The sequence below is a fragment of the Carassius carassius genome, chromosome 14, assembly GCF_963082965.1.
Source record: "Carassius carassius chromosome 14, fCarCar2.1, whole genome shotgun sequence".
Classification (NCBI taxonomy): Eukaryota; Metazoa; Chordata; class Actinopteri; order Cypriniformes; family Cyprinidae; genus Carassius; species Carassius carassius.
The window spans coordinates 6638024-6652550 of record NC_081768.1 but is presented as its reverse complement, the minus strand read 5'-3'; the positions used below and the strand labels follow the sequence as shown (position 1 = coordinate 6652550).

General features: G+C 39.3%; 1 long non-coding RNA gene across 4 annotated transcripts in view; it reads left to right on the top strand.

Annotated features, from left to right (window-relative positions):
- LOC132156496 (uncharacterized) overlaps nucleotides 1-14527 on the top strand; it is a 36548-nt gene that overhangs the window by 20990 nt on the left and 1031 nt on the right. For 2 of the 4 annotated variants that reach the window (XR_009437440.1, XR_009437439.1), the window contains exons 4-5: nucleotides 2321-2434; nucleotides 14272-14353. This is a non-coding gene — a long non-coding RNA (uncharacterized LOC132156496). Of the gene's footprint in view, nucleotides 1-2320; nucleotides 2435-7924; nucleotides 8044-14271; nucleotides 14354-14527 lie in introns of all 4 variants that reach the window. The other 2 variants (XR_009437441.1, XR_009437442.1) reach the window with 2 other exon arrangements.

Here is a 14527-nt window from a genome sequence, read left to right as displayed (position 1 = left end):
ATCACTGGAATTATTATCTTGATTGAACTGTGCTACGAAAACAAGCCTGGAACATTCTTTGAACGCTTACTGTCTGGGTCACAGGCGAGATGTTAAAGATGTTTCTGATGTAAGAAAAAAAAAAGTGATCTGTTGCAACCTTAATTATACCAGCCAATATTTCTTACTGGAAAATACATCTGTAAATCTGATACTATATATATATATATATAGTACATTATATATATATATATAGTACATTATATATATATATATATATAGTAACAAAGATTACAAATGGAATTTACAATACATACAGATGAAGGGCATGAAAATGTTTTGTTCATTTTTTACTTTTTGTAAATATATTTATTATACTGAATTGTTATTTTGTTAGTTTGATGGCCCAAACTAATTTCATTCAACACCCTAAACTTTTTTAGATGAGTTCAGCACTAGCAGACGTTCAGCATCAGCAGAAAGTCTGTCTGTGTGCCTTTCACAACTCTTGTTTTCATGTTTATGTTTTCATATTTGCCTTGGCTGACGAGTATCTGAAAACATATTTTTAGCCCCTCCAAAGTAAAACTGGAAGACATTGCACAAATATGGAATAAACCGAAACTGTTCTGTGTGCGTGTGTGTGCACTGGTTGTTTGTGTGTGAGAGTCTGAGTCTGAGTGTGTGAGGATGAAAGCGTGCAGGCTTGTACACATATTTTTGGCGCTGTAGTCAGCGCTCACAGGAAGCAGCGGATTTGTTTACATGTGCCTCTCCATCAACAGATCTGTTGAGCTTTCACTCTGAGATGATGAACTAGACGACACGATTAAATTGCTGTCAACTACACTTTCAGGCCAGCCAGCAGTCAGCCGGCACAAGAGAGCCATACACTGATGGAGGTCCAGCTCAATACTGATGGATTCAAAAGCATCAGTGTGATTCATGTTACAAAAAAGAAAGAAATCTAATCTCATATACACGCCAGTGGTTGTATAAATACACAACCCTGCATCTTGTGAAAGATTTATGTTGATTTGCAAAAAAAGGCCTAATATTACCAAATTTTTCAATAAGAACTAAGATTTTTCTAATTCTATAGACAAACATAAGTTTTAAAGGAGTAATTCAACCACAAATTAAAATGTGCTAAAAATGTGTTAAACCTCAGGCCATGCAAAATGTAGATTAGTTTGTTTCTTTATCAGAACAGATATGGATAAATGCAGCATTACATCACTTGCTCACCAATGGATCCTTTGCAGTGAATGGGTGCCGTCAGAATGAGAGTTCAAACAGCTGATGAAACATCACAATAATCCACAAGCAATCCACGTGATTCCAGACCCTTTAATTATAAAGACACATTTTTTGCTTCACACGAAATTAATTGATGGACTAGAGTCATGTGGATTACAGTATTTGTGGATTATTGCAATGTTTTGAGCAGCTTTTTGGACTGAAGTGAATGGGTGCCTTCAGAATGAGAGTCCAAACTGCTGATAAAAACATTGCAATAATCCAATTGCAACTCCAGTGCATCAATTAAGACATTTTTAACTTCAAGCTGTTGCTTTTGGCTAAAATACAGTTCCTCTATCCATATTATTACTTTCTCCAGTGAAAAAGTCATATATCGTCTGAATCAGGAAAGAAATATGCATAGATCAAACACTGTTAATAAGCAAAAAAAAAAAGACTAAAACAGTTCGAAACAGATTTTGATGTGAGAGAACGACAGGGGATGGACTTTTTCTTTGAAAAAAAGTTATGTTTTTGGATGTTTACCAAAAGCAAAAATGCTATGAAATGCACATCATGTTTTGTGAGAAAGTATGATGTGCTAGAGCAAAATAAGCACAATGATTTTTTTATATCAGCACCCCAAAATTTGCAAGAAGAGGAAGAAGAAAGAAAGTATTTAATTCAGCAAATAGTATGCTCTGATATACATTTGTTACTTAAACAGCAAAACATTATTAAAATGGTTTTGTTATTAATGTAGTCAAAATTTCCAAGATGTTTCTGCATTCTTATGTTTTACCTAGTTTTCAATAAGGATTGAAAACTTGTAGCTGTGCATGCATCAAACAGGAAGTTTAGTTTTGAAGGGGTTCTTGTTTGATTTAGTCCATCACAGTTCCTGATGATGTCATCATCTTTGAATCTTAGGTTCTCTTTGCTGTCTAAACCAACAGGCACACCTCATTCCTCTTCCTGTTATTTCTCTCAAGAATGCTTCTCTTTCATGATGAATGTTCATGTATTAGCCTGTCAGCCAGATAGTTACACATGGACAGCAGAAGTCTTTAATCTCTCCCTCTCTCACTCTCTCTCTCAGCCCAGTTCCCCCCTCCTGCCGCAGGAGTCTTTGTGGAGCCCGTCAGTCAGGTCATCAGAGAGACATTCAGCACAGACACGGAGCAGAAGATTTATAGCTGTGAGGTGAGAGCAGGTGAGACAAAAGGGAGCATTTTTCAGTTGCTGCTGTGCCAGTCATCAGTGGGTCAGATCTCATTAGCCATCTGATTTATGGAGACTCAGGAAGGGACACCAAGCTGAGGGATTGGTAATTTAATAGTGATAGTGAAAGCCACATGGAATGGATTGGAGAATCATTTTTGAGAGAGGAATCTTTGCAAAGAAACTGATTTTTATTCAGTCAGTCCCAAACAGGTAGTTTGGTTATGAGATAAATTCCAAGTATAACAATTTTGTGTGAATTTGTCCACAACCACTGGGTGCCAATAATGCAGTTGTGACACTGGACCACAAAACCAGTCTTAAGTATCAGTGTCAAAATTTAGATGTCTACAGCATCTGAAAGTAGACTAAATAACCTTTCCATTGATGTATGGTTTGTTATGATAGGACAGTATTCGGCCGAGATACAACTATTTGATTATCTGGAATCTGAGGGTGCAAAAAAAACAAGTAAATCGAAAATCGAAAAAAGTTCTTATCAATGCATATTACTAATCAAAAATAAAAAAATCATATATTTACGGTGGAAAATTTACAAAATATCTTCATGGAACACGATCTTTACTTAATATCCTAATGATTTTTGGCATAAAAGAAAATTTAATAATCGATAATTGACCCAGACAAACATTTTTTGGCTATTGCTACAAATATACCCCAGCAATTTAAGACTTTTAAGCAATTTAAGAAGTTTTGTGGTCCAGGGTCACAATTGAGAATAAATCCATGCACAGAAACAAAACTAGGCCCTTTTGAATTCAAAAAATTATTATAATAATTTTGCATAAAATATATATTTAAAAATGTATGTTTTTTTTATATGTTTATAGGAAAAGCCTATAAAATATACACTCAAGATGTATTTGTACAAGTTTCGTTTTAAGAAATTAGAAATGAATACTGTAAAATCATTTTTAGCAGTCATATTAAATTGATTAATAGCTATAAAAGTGAAGGCATTGTAATATTACAAAATATTTATTTCAACAAATGCTGCTCTTTTGAAATTTCTACTCATCAATATATCCTAAAAAATGCATCCCAGTTTCACAAAAGGCAATAAAAATAAGAAAAGAAGACTTTGATATCACAGGAATTAATTCCATTTTATTTATTTTATTTAATTAGTTTATTTGTCAGGGACAGTGTACAAAATACGTTAATCTTACGAAAAGATGTTTTGTACCAGAGTTAGCAAATGCTAATTTCCATCTGCAGTCCCTATTAAAATAGAAAATAGTTTTTGTAAATGATGTTTATTATTTATTTGTTATATTTTTACTATTTATAATAATATAATATTTTCATTGTAAATACAGCCTTAGTGAGCGTATGAGCGTATTTTAAATACATATATACATTGATGTTGTTGATATATAATTGATGATATATAATGCAGGAGGTCTTGAGATTGTCTTAAACCAGTAATGAGTTCTTGTGCAGTAGGAGATTTTTCATGGTTATGAACTGGAAGTGCCCCCTCAGATCATTCCAAATTAACTTGAAATATCCCCTTAAGGTGAGGATATTCCCAAACATTCCAAGACAGAGAGGCAGGCCTGACTGTAGATAACACAGTGAAGCTATCACACCCTGCCTGGACATACTGTCTCCAGATCTGGACATGTCTCGGCTCACCCCTGAGCTTTGACTCAAGTCTCATGTGTCACAGACTGAACCCTGGATGTGGAAACGTGGTTATTGTGATGGAATTCATCATGTTCCATGTTTCCTGGAATTGACGGCTCCTCTGCTGCCCACTAATTCCCCCAGGTGTGATCCAAAAACGATATTCCAAAAGACACACTGCTGTCACATTCAGCAATCAGCTGATTTCTCCAGGGAATTACATCACCTGGTGGAATCACTCGTCTATAAACTCCTTGGCTGAGCTCAGTCTAAAGCACAATACAAATGCAGGTTGGACATCGTCCTTGGCTCTGATCCTTCACATGTGGACTGACTCATAAATGACTCAGAGTCAACTTTACCTGTATGTGACGTCCACGTGCAGACAGACGTTTAGCCCAGGGACTGATGAACTGCTTTGAGCAAATAAAGAGGCCATCAGCTCAGCAGCTTCTGGCTGCCAGCAGAATATCCCTCTCACTTTATACGGAGGTGTTGAGTGCTGGAGACAAAGCGAAGAGCCGGTGATTTAAGATCCAGAGAACAGAGGCAGCGCTATCTATGCAGCAGACCTACAAACAGGGTTTCGGCATAAGATAAAAAACGTAGTTCATGACAGATGCATTGGTATAAATTAAGATGAATCTCCTCTGGTTTGAGCGCAGTGGTGAATTTCCGATAACCTTTGTAAATGGCGTTGGGTGTTCCAAGTGGTTCAGATCCGTATTGAGTAGGATATTCAACTCATTTTTCAGCAGTAAATTTCTACATTCTGCTATTTCAGACTTTTGAAATAGTTTGGAACAGGACTATCTGAGTTGCGTGACCAGTGCAAGATAGGAAGTGTTCAGGAAACATGTTGGGAAATTCCATTTGATGAGTTTCTGAGAAACATCAAAACTGTTTTTTTTAAGCAATATTATAGCTAGCATCCTTAATAATAAACATTAATTTGAATGCCAAAAATAGAAAATAACTCTATCACCACCTTGGGGTTTGTTACCATCCACCAACATTGAGATTTGTTACAATCCAGCAAGAATGCTTGTCGAGTAAAGGTTAATAAATTGCCCAGAAGCTCATTTAAGCTTTTTCCCCTCTTGGCCAGAAAAAAAGCATTTAAAACTCATCATTCGTATTCGGAAAACATCAGATTAATGATTCCTTTCACGTCTGATTTGATTTACTGAAAATTTCTGATTCTTCAGTTTTTATTTTCCTGTTTTTTCTTGACAGAGTGCATTTATGTGCATTAAGTTTCCTTCTGAGTCATATTGTTCCCTTTCTGTATCCAATATATTTATTTTGATTAGTCTAGGTTTTTTGTAATTAATAGCTTGTCATGTTGTTTTTATTATTATTTATTATTATTATTTATTCGTTTATTCATCATGCTCTCTGAAGGAGCCTTGGTTTCTTTTAAAGCTGTATTTCTTAAAATGTATCAACTGTAGGCCTGTTCATACATACTAAAGTCTCAAACCCAAAGAGATACTCTTAATAAAAGTTAAGACTCAGCCACGCCCCCCTAAAACACATTGTTTAAACACACCCCCACATCTCTACATCACTTGAGAAGATTTGCATGACACCATCCAAATGTTCATGCAAAGAAAGAAGGTGTAACTTTTATCCTTGCTGTAGTATTGTTGCAGACGCCGACACCATGTCGTGGAGATGCTGTGTGTTTCGTTGTGAAAGCGAAACTACTTTGTTTGGCCTTCCAAAAGAGGACACGACTAGAAATCAGTGGTTAAGTTGTATTTACAAACACTGTTTCAGAACAGTTCAACCCAAATATTCAAATGTGTGCAGTGCATTTCCTGCACGCATTTCCTGGGAGTGTAGCCTACAATGTCGGTGTTCTGACAAATAATGCTGACTCACAGCCTGTAAGTAGGCTACGTTTTCATATTTAAAGGATTTTCCACTGATGATTCAAACGCAAGTTTTGAGCAGTTTAGTGCTTGTTGTTTTTCGTTTCTACGATCACAAAGGCAGATTGCAGACATGGTTTTATTTTCACGCGTCATGATGCAACACAACGCATACAAAGACAGTATAGGTCATTATAATCAGTAATTATGTCCCCACTGGATGCAACAAATGCCTAGTTTGTAAGGAGTTTTATTGATTTTGTATCATTGCGCCGGGTCACGGCATCACAGTATGTTACAGGGCGCAACATTTCTGTCACACGCTTGAGGAATTAAGCCAATCACAATGCACTGGATAGCTGGCCAATCAGACCACACCTTGCTTTTCAGAACAATGATCTTTGTAAAAATAGACGCATTTCAGAAAGGTGGAGGCATAGAGGAGAAACAATAATGGACATTATGTGTAAAATAATGTGTTTTTTAACCTTAAACAGCATAAATTTCATTACACCAAATGCACAAAAATAATTTTCTTTTTAGCAACGTCATATGACCCCTTTAAAATAATCAATTGACATGTCTAATGTTTATATGAACAGTCCTGCATATTACGCATGAAAGTAATGGCCCATTACTATGTCAGTCTAAATGAAGAGGGCCAGTATGATGTGTGTTCAGAACATTTGTTTTTTCTTATGCTAAATGTTTGTAGTATGACATCACAGTCATATGCTGCTACATAGAGAAGTTTTCAGACCACACAGTAGAGTACATGTGAATGCAACATCTGTCCTGTTTTCAGATGATGTAATTTACAGTATAGGAATGAATAGACATACACACACACACAAAATGTGGCTGCTGGTGTTGTTTAGCACATCATACTGTATATGTACAGAATGATTGAATGAGGTGAATATTGATTTAAATGAATAGTTCATACCATTTGGACCTGCACCCCGAAACGGCTTGTTTTTATAGCACTATTTGTTAATCAAAGTGCATGGATCAAATGTGCTTTCTTTGCCTTTTTGACTTGATCAATTAGACAACATCCAAAGCTGAGACAGCAGACTAATTAAACATTTCAAGTGAATGCCGGACTCCAGAGTTAATTAAGAGTTCATATAGTCTTTGAAAGCACAAGGTTCAGAATTAATTTGATCATCATTAGCAGAAGCTCGTAATTACCCATGACCTTTGGTGAAGTTCCTGAAAGGCTATATAGAAATCTAATAAGTTGTGAAAAATATGGAAACATTTATGTGAACATCAATAACGTGACTTTTCTGTAAGTCTTGTTAATTTAAAGGAATAGTTCACCAAATGTGAAAATTAGCTGAAAATGTACTGACCCTCAAGCCACAACAGATTTGGAGAAATTTAACATTACATCACTTGCTCACAAATAGATCCTCTGCAGCGAATGGGTGCTGTCAGAATGAGAGTCCAAAAACATCACAATAATCAACATGATTCCTGCCCATTAATTACAAACACATATTTTTGCTTCACAAGACATTCATTGAAGAACTGGAGTCATGTGGATTACAGTACGTATGAATTATTGTGATGTTTTGTCAGCTGTTTGAGCTCCCATTCTGACAGCACCTATTCACTGAAGAGGATCCATTGGTGAGCAAGTAACATAATGTTAACAAACTCATCTAAATCTTGGATGACATGAGGGTGAGCAAATGTTCAGCAATTTTGGTAAAAAGTTCTTTTAACTATAGAAAATATATGCATTTATGCATTTTACCAGCTGTCTTAAAAACAAAAAAACAAATTTAACTCCATCAGCAGCATTTGTAAAAAGTTTTTAACCACTAACGAAGCTAATTCTCTAAATGCACTGTGAAGAAGCAGTGAGTGATAATTCATTTAGAGCAGTGCATTTAGAGAATTGGTATATCTTTCATAATGGAAGACTTTTTTTAATTGATTTTCAGATCATGGGCTGCTTGAGGAAAGAGGAAAAGCAAACCAGAAAGCACCTATTGAGAAGTACTCAAAGAGATTTAATAACAGAAGTAAAACACTGAACTGAAATACTGTGCACAAAGTTAAAGTAAGTTCATAAATTTGGCCCCTTCATACTTTGGGATGTATTCCAAAGAACATAATCCAAAACTGATTTTATACTTATATATGTACTGTAGGGTGGGCTATATTTTTATGTGCACTCAGGATTCACTCATTAGTATTTGGAAACCATGACTTTTCTGTGACTGGTGTGGTGAGCAAGTAATTTTTTGCGTGTGGATTCCTTTTGTGTCACGTTGCATGAGAGCATAAATGAACAAAACAGAAATAAAATAAGAATTTGTCTTCATTTCAGAGCTACACGTGCCCGAATGTCCACCTCACCACCATCACATTTCCTCGACTCCCATACAAGACAGTCAAAAATCTTTCCTGTATTGAGGGAAAAAAAAGGCTCCCTTGGTCAATTTGTGCCAACTGCTCATTAGATCGAGCACCAGGAACGTGAAGTGTTAGATGCATCACAGTGCTCTTTTGCCAAGGATATCAGCTAAACCTCAGATCTCTCAGATCTGGCTTGGGTTGCTGCTGTAAATGTCTCTCTTGGCACTTAAAATGTGTCGCATGATTTCTTGCCTGCCTCATAAACAGAGGGGCACACTGGAACTGTGATAAGCCCTTCTGATTCCTTTGAAGTGCATGACTACTCATCTTGGAAAGAGATCATGGCATGTATGAACAGAGATCTCAAATTCACAATTTGTGTAGACATAGAGAGAGTCGAGTGTATATTGTCAGAGAGAGTGATTGGGGTATTGGACTTCCAAAGCTCTGAAAGCTGAGCAGGAAAAAAAAAAGAGAACAACATAGTCGGACATAAATCATTTCAATCTGTGACTTGGCTCTGCTGTACAAACACAAGAGCTCAATATTTGGGCCTAATTTTTTTCTTACCCTTTCAAAATAAGTCCTATTCTATTGCTGTAATGCCACTGAATTAGATATGACCACAACAGCACAAGCCAAGTGGTTCCCAAATCCATCTTTCCCTCCTATGGTTCACAAAAAGTCATTATAATGAAACTAAATAAGGGTGTAAACATTTAATTGTAACGCCACCCCAGCAGAGGGAGCCCTCGCCCGAGTACTGACTGTGTTCCACTCCCTCTGCTTCACCTTTCACTTCCTGTTTGGTAGACATTTAAGCGTGGCCGGAGCCACGAGTACTTTGCGAAGTATTGCCAGCCTGTCTGCCTTACCGAGCGTTCTTCCCATTGCCATAGTTTGCCTTATTGTGTATGATTTTTGCCTGGTTTCCCTGTTTTTGCCTTTTGGATTTGCCCACTGTCTTGTTGTTTGGATTGGACTGCCTATCTGTGTACATACCTCTGCCTTCTACGTTTATGATTATCTGCCTACTGTTTTGGATTTGTCTGCCGTGGATGTTATTAAAAAACTGCACATGGATTCTAACGCCGCGTCCGCGTCATTACATAATACTTCGCCACTGAAGAATCCAGCAGAAGTAAGGAATCTACAGGCCGCGTTCGCTTATCAGAGCGACGTTCTCAAGGAGTACCGTAACCAACTGGCTAAAGCTCAAGTGGCTAACGACTATCTCACTCAGTATCTACGATCGCTACCACCACCTATGCTCTTCAAATCTGAGCCCATTCAACTAGGAGTGACAAGGTTGTCATCTGAAGAGAGATCGAGACGAGTCACCCAGAATCTATGTTTCTACTGCGGTAGTGCAGCCCATCACAATGCAATGTGTCCACTCAAGGCTCTGAGAGACTTCACTGACAACAGCCGGGTGAGTGTTGAACATATTCCCATTCGCAATGTTAAATCTCTCACTACCATTGTCAAGATGACTACTGAAAACGACTCGTTTGAATTCACAGCGCTGATTGACTCTGGCTCAGCATTAAACCTCATACATCAGGACCTTGTTACAACCTACCACATCCCCGTACTACCATGTGACCCACCTCTCAAGGTGAATGCTGTGAATAACATTGGAAGGGGCATAACTCAACAAACACAACCCATGAAGATGCAGATAGGCCTCTTTCACCAAGAAACTATCACCTTCTATGTCATTGACTCTCCATGTCATGAAATCATCCTTGGATATCCCTGGTTATCTGTTCACGACCCAGCCATTTCCTGGCAGAGTGGTGAGATCAAACATTGGTCACAATTCTGTTTCTCAAAGTGTCTGAATAACGTCCTTTCTAAGCCTTGTCTGACTACCAGCATCGAAAGTCCAGAGTGCAAGCCCGTCACCATACCATCCCATTATCAGGACCTTCAAGAGGTCTTCAGCAAAACTAAGGCCACTCAACTGCCACCTCATCGTCCTTGGGATTGCGCCATAGAGCTATTAACGCCATGCCACCCAAGAGTAAGATCTATCCACTGTCACGTCCGGAAAGTCAAGCCATGGACGCATATAGCATATAGAAGCTCTCAGCTCTGGATTCATCCGTCCATCCACTTCCCCAGCTGCAGCAGGATTCTTCTTCGTGGAGAAAAATGATGGAGGACTGTGCCCCTGCATCGATTATAGAGGTTTGAACAATGTTACTATCAAGTTCCGTTATCCACTGCCACTAGTCCAAGATCAAGGCAGTCACTGAATGGCCACGACACACCACTGTGAAGGAGCTTCAACGCTTTCTGGGATTTGCAAATTTCTACCAACGTTTCATAAGGAACTACAGCATCACAGCAGCACCTTTGACGTCACTATTGAAAGGTAAACCATCCAAGTTGAAATGGACTGATCGAGCTACGCAAGCATTCTCTGACCTCAAGAACAGCTTTTCCACTGCACCCATCTTGAAACACCCTGACCCCAACTTGCCATTTGTACTGGAGGTTGATGCCTCCAACTGTGGGATAGGTGCAGTGCTCTCCCAACGCCACGGACAACCAGGCAAGCTTTTCCCCTGTGCTTACTTTTCAAGGAAACTCACGGATGCTGAGCGTAATTATGATGTCGGAAACAAAGAGCTACTGGCTATGAAGGCGGCCATTGAGGAATGGATGCACTGGTTGGAGGGTTCCGCGGACCCCTTCCAGGTAATCACTGATCATAAGAACCTTGAATACATCAAAAGTGCCAAGAGATTAAATCCTCGCCAGGCTCGCTGGTCCTTGTTTTTCACCAGGTTCCAATTCGCAGTGACTTACGGCCCTGGCAGTAAAAATAGCAAGGCAGACGCTCTTTCCAGAAGACATAACCATCCATTGACAGATCACCAACCTGAATCTATCCTGCCACCATCCATCATCATAGCACCAGTCACGTGGGACATAATGGATGACATTCAAAAGGAACAATACAACGAACCCACACCTCCAGGTTGTCCCGCTAATAAACACTATGTTCCTTCCAGGATTCGACCACGAGTCTTACAGTGGGTCCATACTTCACTGTGCTCTGGGCATCCAGGTATCTCTCGCACACTACTCCTCACGCAGAATTCTTTCTGGTGGCCTGCTATTGTCAAAGATATAGCAAATTACGTCAAGTCATGTCCTGTGTGTGCACAGTCAAAAACCCCCAAAGAACTCCCATCAGGTCTGCTACAACCATCTGACGGTTTCACTACAATCCTTTTAATCATTGACCGCTTCTCCAAGGCATGTAGACTCATACCTCTGAAAGGTCTTCCCACAGTGATGGATACCGCTCAAGCGATGTTCCACAACATCTTCAGGATGTACGGTATCCCCGAAGACATTGTCTCAAACCGAGGATCCCAGTTCCCTTGCCAGGCAGATACCTCGGGTCATACTGTGGACGTGAGCAGCATCGGTGGTCAGAATTCCTTCCATGGGCGGAATACGCACAAAACTCATTGAGGCATTCATCCACTGGCCTTACACCGTTCCAATGTGTGCTAGGATACCAACCCCCCATGTTCCCGTGGTCTGGAGAACCATCACTAGTACCTGCAGTCGACGACTGGATTCGCCGTAGCGAGAGGGTGTGGGACAGCGCTCATGTACGTCTGCAAAGAGCCATCAGGAATCAAGAGATCCAAGCTAACCGACGACGTCGTCCACATCCTCCCTACCAACCTGGACAAAGGCTCTCCACGGGACCTCAAGTTGCGGCTGCCCAGCAAGAAGCTCAGTCCACGGTACGTAGGCCCATTCAGAATCTTACGACATATTAATGCGGTCACTTATGAACTTGAGCTGCCCGTTAATTACCGTATATCTCCCTCCTTCCATGTTTCCCTTCTAAAACCGTTCCACCCGGATGCTAACCCCAACGTCAGAAACCGGGAGCCACCTCCACCGCTGGACATTGATGGAACCCCAGCTTATGTGGTAAAGGAGTTGTTGGACTCGAGACGGAGAGGGGGTCAGCTTCAATACTTGGTGGACTGGGAGGGATACAGACCAGAGGAGAGATCATGGGTGGCCGCCCACGACATACTAGATCCTTCGTTAACCGAGGAATTTCATCGAGCCAGACCCGATCGTCCAGCACCGCGACCACGGGGACGTCCTTGAAAGAGTGCCAGGAGGCGCTCGTAGGGGGGGGGGGATTCTGTAACGCCACGCCAGCAGAGGGAGCCCTTACCCGAGTACTGACTGTGTTCCGCTCCCTCTGCTTCACCTGTCACTTCCTGTTTGGTAGACATTTTAGCGTGGCCGGAGCCATGAGTACTTTGCGAAGTATTGCCAGCCTGTCTGCCTTACCGAGCGTTCTTCCCATTGCCATAGTTTGCCTTATTGTGTATGATCTTTGCCTGGTTTCCCTGTTTTTGCCTTTTGGATTTGCCCACTGTCTTGTTGTTTGGATTGGACTGCCTATCTGTGTACGTACCTCTGCCTTCTACGTTTCTGATTATCTGCCTACTGTTTTGGATTTGTCTGCTGTGGATGTTATTAAAAAACTCCACATGGATTCTAACGCCGCCTCCGCGTCATTACATTAATTAAATAACTCATAAATTAATGAGCCATAGTTTTTAATTTAATAAACTATTTTAATCAAATAAACATTTAAACTTTACAACAATACAAGAATGCAGTACAGTATAATGCACTATAATATTAAACTTAGCTTAAAAATGGAAGCTGTTTAAAAAGTATGTCATCCAGAGATTTTTTCAGATTGTATATTTACAACAAGTGTCTCTACAAATTCATTCACCAGACAAAATCACACTTCCCAGTGCTTCATATGAAAAAAAATTTACAATGAAAGACAAAACAATTAATTAGAATGATTCAGACTTTCCAAAGCAGCATATAGAGAGCCATTTGGATGAACAAATTCAAACTAATGATTTGGAATGTCACAAATAGGTTAAACTAGCATTGACCAGCAAAACTATGTTTGGCTAACATAGAAATTCAGCAGGACCGTATTCCTTTAAAAAGTATTTCACACTTAGGTGATACTAATGATAACTTCAAATGTGGGAAATCAAATGTTGAATCCGTAACCATTCTGATTGGCTTAGTTCATTGGATGATTCATCAGACTGATTCAAATGGTAACTTGTCTTGTTGAACAAGATTAATTGAACCGGCTCATATGAGTCATTAGTTCAGGAATCAGACCACACTGATTGTGCTGTATGTTTTGAGTCACCGAAAAGAACTCGCTCATAAGATTCATTTGTTTATGTATCAGGTTGCACTGCTTTTAATGTACTGAAACGAGACTCATATAAATCATTCACTTCACTGAGACTCGTATGAGTCATTAGTTCTTGAAGTAGACTGTACTGAATACACTGCTTTATTCACTTTAAAGAGTTGTCGACATCTGATAAGAATCATTTCATGGAAGTAAGCCTATTGGTGAGACTTTACGCGAAGAATAAGGTTGCTACTAGTCACAATATATAGAACAGATGGACGTTTTATTTGCTGGTACACTATCTTTTTTTATTCACAGAGCATCACATTTCACTCTTACTATATATGCTCACATTCACAGGTAAAATGTGACATCTTTTGTCTTACCTCTAAAATTTCAAAAGCAAGAAACGCCATGATGTAGGAAAAAGAAATTGCAACATTTTCCCAGATTGGTTGGTCCAAGAGTCTAACACACTCTCCTTGGAAGTTTCCACCTTCAATTGGGCAAGGGAAGTAATCATGACTTGCTATGGCTTGGCAGCTGATAACCTTGAAGTGACACAACCGAATGGATGGATGTGTTTGGGTAAGGCAGGGATTTAAATTAAAAAGTGAGAGTGAGATATTGTGACAGTGATTGAGCGTGTAATGAAAGGTTGTGAATCATACAAACCTGCTCTTCCCATCTTACCAGATTGGTTTGCCAGTAAATTTGGGCTGCAAGTTCCTGCAGGTGGAGCCCCTGATTCAGAACAAAGATATTGCCAATATATCAGGTCTGCATGTATGGTTTTAGCTTGGGTTTAATATGAGTTGTGTTATATGCATGCATTTGTGCATAGTGGCACACTTCACAAATATATTTATGACATTTATATTTTATCTATTTATAAAAGCACTGGCTCTTGTCAGACTCCTTGTGCAAACAAAAATCTCACTGGATAATTGTA